This window comes from Akebia trifoliata, chromosome 7, assembly GCF_017979445.1.
Source record: "Akebia trifoliata isolate Shusen 1 chromosome 7, ASM1797944v1, whole genome shotgun sequence".
Taxonomy (NCBI): Eukaryota; Viridiplantae; Streptophyta; class Magnoliopsida; order Ranunculales; family Lardizabalaceae; genus Akebia; species Akebia trifoliata.
In genome coordinates this window covers 97,028-108,951 of record NC_141381.1, presented here as the reverse complement: position 1 = coordinate 108,951, position 11,924 = coordinate 97,028, and the positions used below count along the sequence as shown (strand labels likewise).

The following is an 11,924-nucleotide window of genomic DNA, read 5'->3' as shown; positions in this document are numbered from 1 at the left end:
GATTTCTAACGACTATTACAATGTATAATGGCGACTTATCACAGAGCATACACATCATTCTGGAGATTTGGTCTTTCACTATTGATCATACAATCTCATTCTCCAAAAAATAAAAATTGTTATCTGTTGATTTTTCTAACAGTATCATTTTCTCCACGAAAATATATCAAGTACCAATTCAATTTATCTTTTGTTTGTTAAGGTGCAACTTTTGATTTGTAAGTCCAAGTGGCTATTATTATATAAATTTTTAAGTTGTCTTGCTAACCAAATGATTGCATTGTTTTGCTTAGTATTTCCTTAATAGTTTTTTTTTGTTTTTCTAACTGAGCTAGAGTTTCCAAGGGTGTTGGTTTTTGGATATTCTTTTTGGTGCAAAAAGAGAAGAAGATAAAGACTAATGATAGGTAGAAACGGGGTGTTGTACATTGGGCATTGTTACCAAGATCTGCATGTATTCAATATTCAAAGATGCAGAGATGCAATACACCTTGAAGGAAAAAATCCTGGGTCATATTGCTCAGATTATATTGGTTATGTTTGGATATTTTTCATTTCGATAACTGGGCTCACTATCATCTGCAAGTTGAATTATTTAGTTGGACCAACTACAGTTTTTTGAAGCACAACAACAACATATTCCATCAATAAATAAGAGAAATAACCCCAGCAAAGCCAAAGTGACTTAACAAACTTTGCGCTTTATGGTACTTTTAAGGATCTATCAATATTTAATAGTGGTCTATCTTCTCCGAAGTGAGAACAATCCTTTGACCACGCGGCATTATTTAATTTCCCCTTGATACTCATGGAAGAATCATCATCCCCATTAAAATCTTTTCCCAAAAATTTGGAGTACCCCAATACAAGTCCATTCATCCAGCACCATTCTCAGGGTGAAAAAGCTTTTAGCATGGGCACACCACAATTCAACCATGGATTGGTCCACAAATCTATCGTTCCATCCAACTGGCACAAGTTTGAGTACAAATGACATGATGATGTTGTTGTCACTAGAAGCTTCTCCCAACCTGAAGTTACATGAAAAACAACTGCTTTCCGAGGTATATGAACAACCAGTCCAAATTTGTTATTCTTCATATGCCATGTGAAGGTCGATGCCTTGCAATGAAGTGTGTGTGTGTGCATGCCTTAGAGATATATAAATGGACAGAATTACTTGTAGTTTAGTACATGCCTCAGAGAAAACTTTTCCATTTTGGATATATGAATCACAATATTAGTAAAAACAATTATGCTTCTTACTATTGTAAAAGGATATTCACATAAGTTGGCAGAAAATAATAATTTCCCTATGCCCGAGAACTCATTACAAAATTATTTTATAGAAGCACATAAAATGATTTTTGGACTACACTTTCTTGACCAAAGTGCATCTCTATTATTTCAGTTGAATCAATTGGCCTCTTAAGCTGCACTCCTCCACCTGCAAGCAAGTTTTAGAAGTAGAATTATGAAAAAAATTATTAGTGACTGTAACAACAGCAACATATCATTAGTAGGTTGATCTACATAGTTTCTTCATAGAATATAAAGTGCCCCGTAGGCCAGTGCAGTATTTACTAGTCAAAAGCAGAAAGAAGCATGATGAATCTGATGTAAGACAGACCTGTAACATGCGTGTCTTAGTCAATAGATCTCCACATTCTTCAATCAAAGCTCTTTCTCTGCTGACCACTCCAGCGAGTTCTGAAATCAAAGTATCCATTTCTCCTGCCCGTGTTCAAGAAGAAATGGATACTTCAATGACAATCTGCAGATTATCGAGGAGGCTAGTTTTAGAGTTTATGGGATTCAATGCAATGGTATTGTATGTTCGTCCTGCTCTTGTGGCTCCAAAGCCAGGGTTGATAGACCCTAAAGTAATCAGGTGAGATCTAATATGTGGTTTTTCAGCTGTTGGAAGTCTCAAGTAGATTAAAGGAACAAATTAATACATTAAGCTTCCTTAATTGTAATATTTATATGTGTTGTTTAAGGATTTGGGATGTCAAGAAGAAGAATTAATTAAGAAGATATGAGAGATATATGCATGGCAAGAGGAATTAATTAAGAAGATATGAGAGATATATGCATGGCAAGAGGTTCAAAGATCCAGAAGATAAAGAAGATTATTCCAAGTAAGTTAAAAAGAGGTGAAGCCAAAGTAAAGCTTAGTAACCATCTATCTGAATGGGTTATCGCCATAGATAATTGCATGAAAGGAGGAGGATCGCATCGTCATCAGATTGCCTTTAAATTAACTCTGTATCACATAGCATATTTTCTCATGCATAAACACCTAAAACCATAACGCCTACACTCACTATCCCCCCATGCTCATGAAACAAATAAAGGAAATAGAAAAACACTAGCTAAGCAATAGAGGTAATGTAGAAACCACATGAGGATAAAGACCGTATGACGAAACCACCACAACAAATGATCAAGAGATACTGCTGTCATATTACTCTGAATGACATTGTGGAGCTGACTCAACCTAACAATGGTCATATGTTTTATGTACCAAAACATAATCCAATATTATGAGTTTAGTTTAGTTTAGGTCAGTACTATTAGTTTAGTATTTCATACAACTTCAAAATGAACTGCAGATAAAAAATAATCCAATACAGATATAGGCCACCATTGGTAGTTTAGTATTTCATAAACGGGAAAATAATTAAAGGGCTAACTCCAAGAAAATTATATCAACATGGCTAAGTTAACATAAGCCTTTGATAGAACTTACTTGTGGAGAAGGAGAAGAACTCCACACAAGATAAATGTGCCCATAACAAGAATCCACCCAATGACCACCAAGCTGCAGCCATTCAACATACAAGCACTTGATGAGGGGAGAAAAAAACATAGTGAAAAGAAATAGGTTTATTAATGCCACACTGATTTTTTTTAGTTATTCTGTCCCATTGAGTTAGAAAATCAGCACTATTAAACAAAATATCTTACAAATACTGAAGTGTGATGTAATGCAAATATATAAGGAACAAACCCAACTCTCCATCACCATTATTTTCTAGCAGACTTTGCATTGAACTGTGCTAGATCACCATATCTTCATCTAATGCCAGCCGCCTACACAATGGACACGTGGCACAATCATACTGTGGCCACCTGTTAATGCAGTCTTTGTGAAACAAGTGACTGTATTTCAACTCTCTGATCTCTTCTCCTTCCTCAAAGAAGAAGAAAAGAAACCTATAAAGAAAATAAGAAGTAATAGAGAGAAAAAGATAATGGTGAATGTGTGGAGATTTGAGAAGAAATCCAACAGAGGACAAGCCATATATGCTTCTCGCAAAGAAGCACAGAGGAGAAAACTTAATACCTTTAGGTTCCTATTATGACTTCGCTATCTAAGAAATCTTAGCTTGTGGAGACTGATGGGAAGTATAGATTTTTTTTATACATCAACACAACACTAGATACTATCTTAGATGGATAAGGTGACAGGTTATGTCTTGGGGGTTGAGATTTATGAGGTAAACCATCCACACCGTGTGATATTGAATAACAACTTGTCAGTTCACTATAAACTTGTAAAAGAACGAAGAAAAAGACAGTTTGGTATGGGAACCATTATAGGGGTTGAACACACATGCTTAACACCTGCACACGCACACACAAAAATGCCTATTTACCAGTTTTCTTTCTTCTTGGAATAATAGAAATGAGCTTAAGTATGCCTATTTACCAGTTTTCTTTCTTCCATTTCTGGTTCTGCTGCCCATGACAAAAATGTCACGACATCTTTCCCCATCTGCACCAAAATTACAAAAAGAAATGAGCTTTCAGGCTTTAATAAATGAAATTTTCATGCAGGCTTGGATCAATAAGATACCACTAGATCTATCAAGTCCCCAGCCGAGTGGTCAACATGCTGCATTACTAGATTCTGACATATAGCAGCACCCATAAAAGGAAAAAATAAGCACAATTCACCATCATATATGCATGCAAGATAAACAAATGTAATTAACAAGCACCACACCTGAAGACGAGGTAACTTAAAAACTGCTTTAGTAATAATAAGAATATGGAACAGAACACCACAATAGCAAGCCCCATTTAGTGCAGTCTCACCCATTTGGAATCCAATATTGTTACAATTAATCAATTTTACTGATATAATATGGCTGGGTACCTGAATTCGAAGGTAGTTCTTCTTGGATTGATTGGCTTCGAACAGAACAGAAGCATGAATGTCCACCAAATCGGAGCTTGCATTGCTGAAAACATCGATCAAGGGGGTGTATCCACCATTGTACAACCATCCAAGCATGCCCCACTTAGCGGCCTTAGCTGCAGTGTATCTCTCCTCACGCTTAGCTGTCCCGGTCCCAATGGAAAGTATTAGGAAACTAGTGCAATCCATTGGCTTGAAAATTGAGAAATTTGGGTTCACTTCAGATATTGAAATCAACCATTTAATGTACCAAGAAGTACAACACTTTATGTCGAAAATCTATGGAATTTGTTTTACCTTTTAGAAAATCCAAATCAATGGAATTTCAACATGGAAGCTTCATTACAACATTCCCTTATAAATTTCTAACGTTTGCATAGTGTACTAGTGTACACTGTCGTTGTGACACTAAAAATGCTACTATGGTTTTTTTTTTTTTTTTTTTGTGTGTGTGGTTGTGGGGGATTCAAATTATGTGAAACATACCGGATTATTTGCGGCAACACCACCATCAATGAGATCGAAAGCTCAAGTTTTTCCAGTGGAGTCTTTGGTTTCGAAATAATGTGCAGGGAGAAATGTAGGAGCTGCTGAAGTGCTGAGGCAGATGTCCGATAATTTAGCATCTTTGGAGATATATGTGCCATAATTTAGATACATTCCTAACACAACTAGTTCCCGTGATCATGTCAAAGTAGTCTGCGATCCTCACTTCTGGTCCATCGATCTCCTATAACCCAAAAATTCAGCTAGCCTTATCAATCACTACATCACTTAAATGTATGAAAATTTTAAATTTCGGGTGAGGAGATTAATTAACAAGTTTTTGTGTACCTGAAGTTTGTATTCGAGGGAGGCAAGGATGGTTCCTGGAATTATCCCTTTTATGCCGCCTCCATCGATGCTCAAAACTGAAATAATCCTACCAGCAGCTGCAGATGGAGCAGAAGCACAAACAAAGTAAATTAAACTATGTTGTTTACAATATCTACTTAGCATTCCTTAACCAAAAAGAAGCACACAAGGATCAAAGCATCACAATGCCTACTGTGGTTTGATACATTGAACCATAAGTTGGGTTTAAATATAATTCATGTGTGTGACAATATTGACTAATGGGTTCATGGGTGGGTTCGATTTCATTCAATTTTAAACATATCTATGAGTTTAAATTGATATAAGAATCAAAAGCTCATATTTACACAGCAGGACACACATTAAAAACAAAAAGAAGCATAAAGAGAGAAAAAAATCATCACCACAAGCCTGATCTCATCATTGCTCCACTGCCTTTGTTGTCGACTGGAGAGCTTCAAAGCTACATAAACTACGAAGATTTGCTGCATATAAAAAAAAAAGTTCAGATATCTACCAAACCTGATTATTTATGTCTTGAAATATGAAACAATACCTTATCTTTTCCCTCCTCCTTTATCCGGGCTTGGGACCGGCAATGTAAAATATTTAATTTTACATTGGCGGAGTTAAAAAGGGGTTAGTTACAAAAAAAAAAAAAAAAAAAACAGTTATTAATTAAACAATATGTATGTAAAAAAGTCTAAAGTGGAGAAATTAAATGTACCAAAAACTAAATGTATCTAATTGACTTTTCAAGGTCATTGACTGGGAGGATGACTATTAGGAAACATGGTGCGAAAGTATAGGGCTATATGCTCTTGGACTTGGCTATGAATCTCTCTTTGCATTTGCATCTGCATCTGTATCTCCCTTTGTAGCTCAACAATCTTCTCCTCATGTTGTCGATCACGTTCCACTTGCATGTTTTGCAACTCAGCAATCCTCTCCTCATATTGCCGATCACGTTCCACTTGCATGTTTTGCATCTCATTCAACTGGGATTGCATCTCGGCATAAGTACTACTACGAGATGAGTTAGAAGTAGATGTAAAGATCGAACTCGGGGTCGGGCCTAGGCCATATGTACTCACTCTACCATGTTGCTCTGGTCCCATCTCCTCAGTAAGTATCTTCTCGCTTATGGGTGTAGAATCAAATCTGCCACTATCTTTATGTTTTTTTTATCATATTATTTTGTAAAAAAAAATACATTAGTAATTATCTTACAATAAATAATTTATTTGACAATTGACTTCTTACGTACAATAAGCTCGGCCGATTTAGGATCACTGTAAGACCCATTTTTCCTAGTATGAATTTTCTTGAAAACTTCAGCCCGAGTAGGTAAACTACCATCTTCTTTACCCTTGGCTTATAATTACATGAAAAAATAAATTAGTATATATCGTAGGTCATTTAAATATTAATATATATATATATATATATATATAATTAACATATAAACACGTACCATCTCCGACCAATACTGTGCACAACTCTTTGTCCCCCCCGTATGTTTAATTACTTGGTTTTTCCTATTCGTGCTATTCCTTTTTGAGATAACCTACAGAAATTTAATAACATTACAAACATATCATTCTTTAAAAATGATTAATTAAGAAATTTATAATAATTTATACCTGAGCCTTGGGGGTACTCCAATAATGGACAAGCCAAGTCCAATCAGCCTTTGAGACGTCAGTAGGAATATGTAGCAATCTCTCCTCATCTGTCTTAGATTTTTTGAAATTATTCTTTAAATCATTCTTCCAATCTCTATACCTCACCGACATACGTTGCATCACCCACTTCTTCTTTGAATCATCAATTTCGGTCTTATTCTACAAAAACACATAATTTAAGAAATAAATAAAAAACTGATATAATTAGAAAAATAACAAACACATTAATTTATATTTACCTTGACCGCTTGCCATAGTGTCCCCGTATTGCAAGTGGAATAAATTGTTGCATCAGTACATGAAAATCATGACTCTTCATTCTTGAGATCTTGCATTGTTTAACCTGAACACATCTTGAAAAATTCGAAGAATAACTATCTGGAACCTTTACACCCTTTAAGCATTCACAAAACTTCTTCTTTTCAAGTGACGACATTGTGTAACATGCAGGCGGTAGTAACAGTTTCCCCCTTTCCGGTATCGGGTGAAGTTCTTTCCTTATACCCATTAATTGCATATCAAGACGACTTTTCAAATTGTCTTTTGTTGAACCTTCAATGTTTAAAAGTATTCCAATCAAATTATCGTATACATTTTTTTCAATAGGCATAACATCCAAATTGTGACGCAATAAAAGATCTTTCCAATACGGTAAATTGAAAAATATAATTTTTTTTCTTCCAATTTTTTGGTAACTTGCAATCATCCTTTTTTCTCTTCTTCCCAATCTTATCTTTATTTGCCTTACCAAAAATAATTTGCTCGTATTCTCGTAATTGATCAAGCACATCCTCTCCACTCAACGGTTTTGGTGTGTATTCCAACTCTTTTTTTCCATTAAACGAATTTTTATTTTTTCGAAATCTATAATCAAGTGGTAAAAATCGACAATGTCCCAAGTAACATTCTTTGTATCCTTTCTGCAATCTAACTGAACAAGTGTCTTTGTGGCAAGAGGGGCAAACAAGTTTTCCTTTAGTACTCCATCTTGATAAGTTCATATATGCAGGAAAGTCGTTGATAGTCCATAAAACGGCTGCATGCATCTTAAAATTTTGTTTTCTTGAGGCATCGTATGTCTCAACTCCATCTGTCCACAATTCATTCAATTCATCTATCAATGGTTGCAGATACACATCGATGTCGTTCCCAGGAGCCTTAGGACCTGGAATGAGTAACGACAACATAAAAGAAGTTGGTTTCATACACATCCATGGAGGTAAGTTATACGGAATCAAAACAACTGGCCATGTGCTGTGAGGAGTACTCATGTAACTGAAAGGAGTAAAATCATCGTTTGCCAATCCAAGTCTAACATTCCGAGGTTCAAAACCAAATGACGGATACTCCTTGTCTAAAGTTTCCCACGCCATAGAGTCAGCTAGATGCCTCAACACACCGTCTTTTATACGACTATCGGAATGCCATCTCATGTTCTCGGCTATTTTTGAAGACATAAACAACCGCTTAGCCTCGGTTTTAACGGAAAATGACGCAAAATCTTTGCAGCTATTTTCTTATCTTTTGTAGACGAACGAATAGGTCCCTCAGTTGACTCACATCTAATTGATCTCCATCTAGACTCACCACACACTACGCATTCATTTGCATTCTCATGCTCCTTCCAATATAGCATGCAGTCATTCGGGCATGAATGTATCTTCTTATAATGTAAGTCAAGTTCCCGCAGGATCTTCTTCGATTCGTAATAATTCTTTGACAACTTTTCACCAGTAGGAAATGCATCTTTTAACAATTCGAGTAACATATCAAATGATTTATTACTCCATCCATTAAGACATTTTAGATGTAACAACTTTACAATGAAAGATAGTTTTGAAAATTTAGTACAACCCGGATATAATTCAGTCTCGACAGCTTTCAACATTTCATAAAACTTGTTTGCATCCTCATTTGGCTCATCTGGACTATTATCATTCGACTCATTAACATCTTCACAATCAGAATTTGGGATTTCAAATGCATCTTGTAACATTCCTTGCATATCATCACCCTCTTTGGACTCATCAATCATATATTCATCTTTGAATGTCTCACCATGACGTGTCCAATCTATATATCCCTTATCTATCCCATACCATAATAAATCACTATGCACGTTTTCTCTATTCTTTATCACCATGTTGAGACATTTGACACAAGGACATTGGATTGCATTATCGAACCTTGAATGAGAAAATGCAAAATCCAAGAACTTAATAACTCCTGCTTCATACTCAGGGGTATCTCTAGGCAACTGAATCCACCTTTATCTATCGACATATCCACTTCAAAGCAATGTCACCTTTAAACCAAAAGCACATGGTTACATACAACTAAAACTAAGGAAACAACTAGTCAACTATTGACGAAATATTTTACTCAAATGAAACGATCCATCTACAGATCGTACTTGACCTAATATTATCTATGAATTGACCCAATTTACCCAACCCAGCCCATTAAAGTGAAAGATAAACTAGGCAATCTTCCATGACCGATTATCAAATATGTATTATTAGTAATACATAACAAATCAACATACCCATTATTTAACAACTTATCAAATATTTATTATTAATAATATGAGTTACAATTAATATAATATGGTGTTATCTACAAAGCTCTTATCCCTTATTAATGAAAATAGATAGAAGTGTCTATACAAGAATAAAAAGTCAAAGAACTTAAAAAAAGAAGAAAGAATTATTGATAAGGGTTGACATTGGATAGGAAACAAAGCCACAAGAAAGATGTTAAAATATAACATACAAAGTACCATAAACTATAAATGCAACAATGGTATAACTAAATCCAGGCACACAATTAGATTCGCACAACCTAAGATTTCAATTAGATTATATATGTTGTACTAGAACTATAGCCCAACATTGCAAAATAACTTCCTTTAATACAAGGGAGACAATATTAATACATGACCATCATTGTCATCCTTCCACTCATTAGCCACAACTGCTGCAACTCGAGTTTTTCGGAAAGGATCCCGGCCTACGGGGCGAAATCCAGAAATATGGTGATGTAGCTAACATCCGTATGGACGAGTGGGTATATGCCACGAATCCACCAGTTGAGCATAGAGTGAGATACGGACGTTTAAAAAAATGTCAGAAATTTCAAGTTTTCAACGGGGATGGTCGCTCGGGCAGAACTTCCCGTTGTTTGCCATTTTCGACAAGGAAGACGACTCCAGACTGGAAATCTTTCTTCTCGGGGAACGTAGGCATTTTCGATACGGACGATTAGGCATAGATTACGTTGAAAACCGAAAGACGGATGATAAGATACGAACATTTGAACGCGCACGTGTCCTGCCTTGATAAAGGTGTATCTCTACGGAAATCAAGTTTTTCGGAAAGGATCCCTGCCTGCGGGGCGAAATACGGGAACATGGTGACGTAGCTAACATCCATACGGATGAGTGGGTATCTACCACAAATCCACCAGTTGAGCGGAGAGTGAGATACGGGGGTTTAAAAAAACGTCAGAAATTTTGAGTTTTCGACGGGGACGGTCACTTTGGCAGAACTTCCCGTTATTTGCCATTTTCGGTAAGGAAGACGACTCCGGACTGGAAATCTTTCTCCTTGGGGAACGTAGCCATTTTCGATACGGATGATTGGGAGTAGATTACATCGAAAATCGACAAATGCGCGATGAGATACGAATATTTGAACGCGCACGTGTCCTGCTTCGAAAAGGTATACCTCCATTGAAATCACATTTTTTGAAAAGGATCCCAGCCTGCGGGGTGAAATCTGAAAACATGGTGATGTAGCTAACATCCGTACGGACGAGTGGGTATATACTACGAATCCACCAGTTTAGCGGAGAGTGAGATATGGGCATTTAAAAAAAAGTCAGAAATTTTAAGATTTCGACGGGGACGGTCGCTCTGGTGGAGCTTCCCGTTATTTGCCATTTTCGGCAATGAAGACGACACCCGACCGGAAATCTTTCTACTTGAAGAACATAGGTATTTTCGATACGGACGATTGAACGCAGATTACGTTGAAAACCAAAATACGGGAGATGAGATACGACCATTTGAACACGCATGTGTCCTGTCTCGAAAAAGGTGTACCTCCACGGAAATCACATTTTTCGGAAATGATCCCGGCCTGCGAGGCGAAATCCGAGAACATGGTGATGTAGCTAATATCCGTACGAACGAGTGGGTATGTGTCACTAATCCACCAGTTGAGTGGAGAGTGAGATACGGGTATTTAAAAAAATGTCAGAAATTTTGAGTTTTCGACGGGGATGGTCGCTCGGGCGGAGCTTCCCGTTGTTTGCCTTTTTCGGTAAGGAAGACGACTCCAGATAGGAAATATTTTTACTCGAGGAACGTAAGAATTTTTTATACGGATGATTGGGCATGGATTACATTAAAAACTGAAAGACAACGATTGGGCGTGGATTACATTGAAAACTGAAAGACGGGCGATGAGATACGACCATTTGAATGCGCACGTGTCCTGCTTCGAAAAAGGTGTACCTCCATGGCAATCACATTTTTCAGAAAGGATCCCGGCCTGTGGGGCAAAATCCGGGAACATGGTGATGTAGCTAACATCCATAAGGACGAGCCACGAATCCACCAATTGAGCGGAAAGTGAGATACGGGTGTTTAAAAAAACGTCAGAAATTTTGAGTTTTCGACGGGGACGGTCGCTCGGGCAGAACTTCCCGTTGTTTGCCATTTTCGGTAAGAAAGACGACACCGGACTGGAAAGATTTCTGTTCGGAAAATGTAGGTATTTTCGATACGGATAATTGGGCATAGATTACGTTTAAAACCAAAAGAAGGGAGATGAGATATGAACATTTGAACACGCACATGTCCTGTCTCGAAAAAGGTGTATCTCCACGGAAATTACATTTTTCGGAAATGATCCCGGCCTGTGGGGCGAAATCCGAGAACATGGTGACGTAGCTAATATCCGTATGGACGAGTGGGTATATTCCACTAATCCACCAGTTGAGTGGAGAGTGAGATACGAGCATTTAAAAAAACGTCAAAAATTTCGAGTTTTCGACGGGGACGGTCGCTCGGGCAAAGCTTCCTATTGTTTATCATTTTCGGTAAGGAAGACGATACTAGACTAGAAATATTTCTTCTCGGGGAACCTAGGCATTTTTGATACGGACGATTGGGC

At 37.0% G+C, this 11,924-nt stretch overlaps 1 long non-coding RNA gene and 1 pseudogene across 2 annotated transcripts; both read right to left on the bottom strand.

Annotated features, from left to right (window-relative positions):
• Positions 1-1,199: 1,199 nt before the first annotated feature.
• LOC147397794 (patatin-like protein 2) lies at positions 1,200-5,677 on the bottom strand (annotated as a pseudogene). Its single transcript, XR_015180135.1, has 8 exons — positions 5,619-5,677; positions 5,042-5,547; positions 4,694-4,937; positions 4,166-4,486; positions 3,863-3,916; positions 3,716-3,781; positions 2,753-2,824; positions 1,200-1,447 (listed from the first exon to the last, which is right to left on the bottom strand). The product of XR_015180135.1 is annotated as a patatin-like protein 2 (transcript).
• A 46-nt stretch (positions 5,678-5,723) lies between these two features.
• On the bottom strand, positions 5,724-7,598 carry LOC147397793 (uncharacterized). Its single transcript, XR_015180196.1, has 4 exons — positions 6,987-7,598; positions 6,706-6,906; positions 6,537-6,629; positions 5,724-6,436 (listed from the first exon to the last, which is right to left on the bottom strand). It is a non-coding gene; the product is annotated as an uncharacterized LOC147397793 (long non-coding RNA).
• Between the last annotated feature and the right edge of the window lie 4,326 nt (positions 7,599-11,924).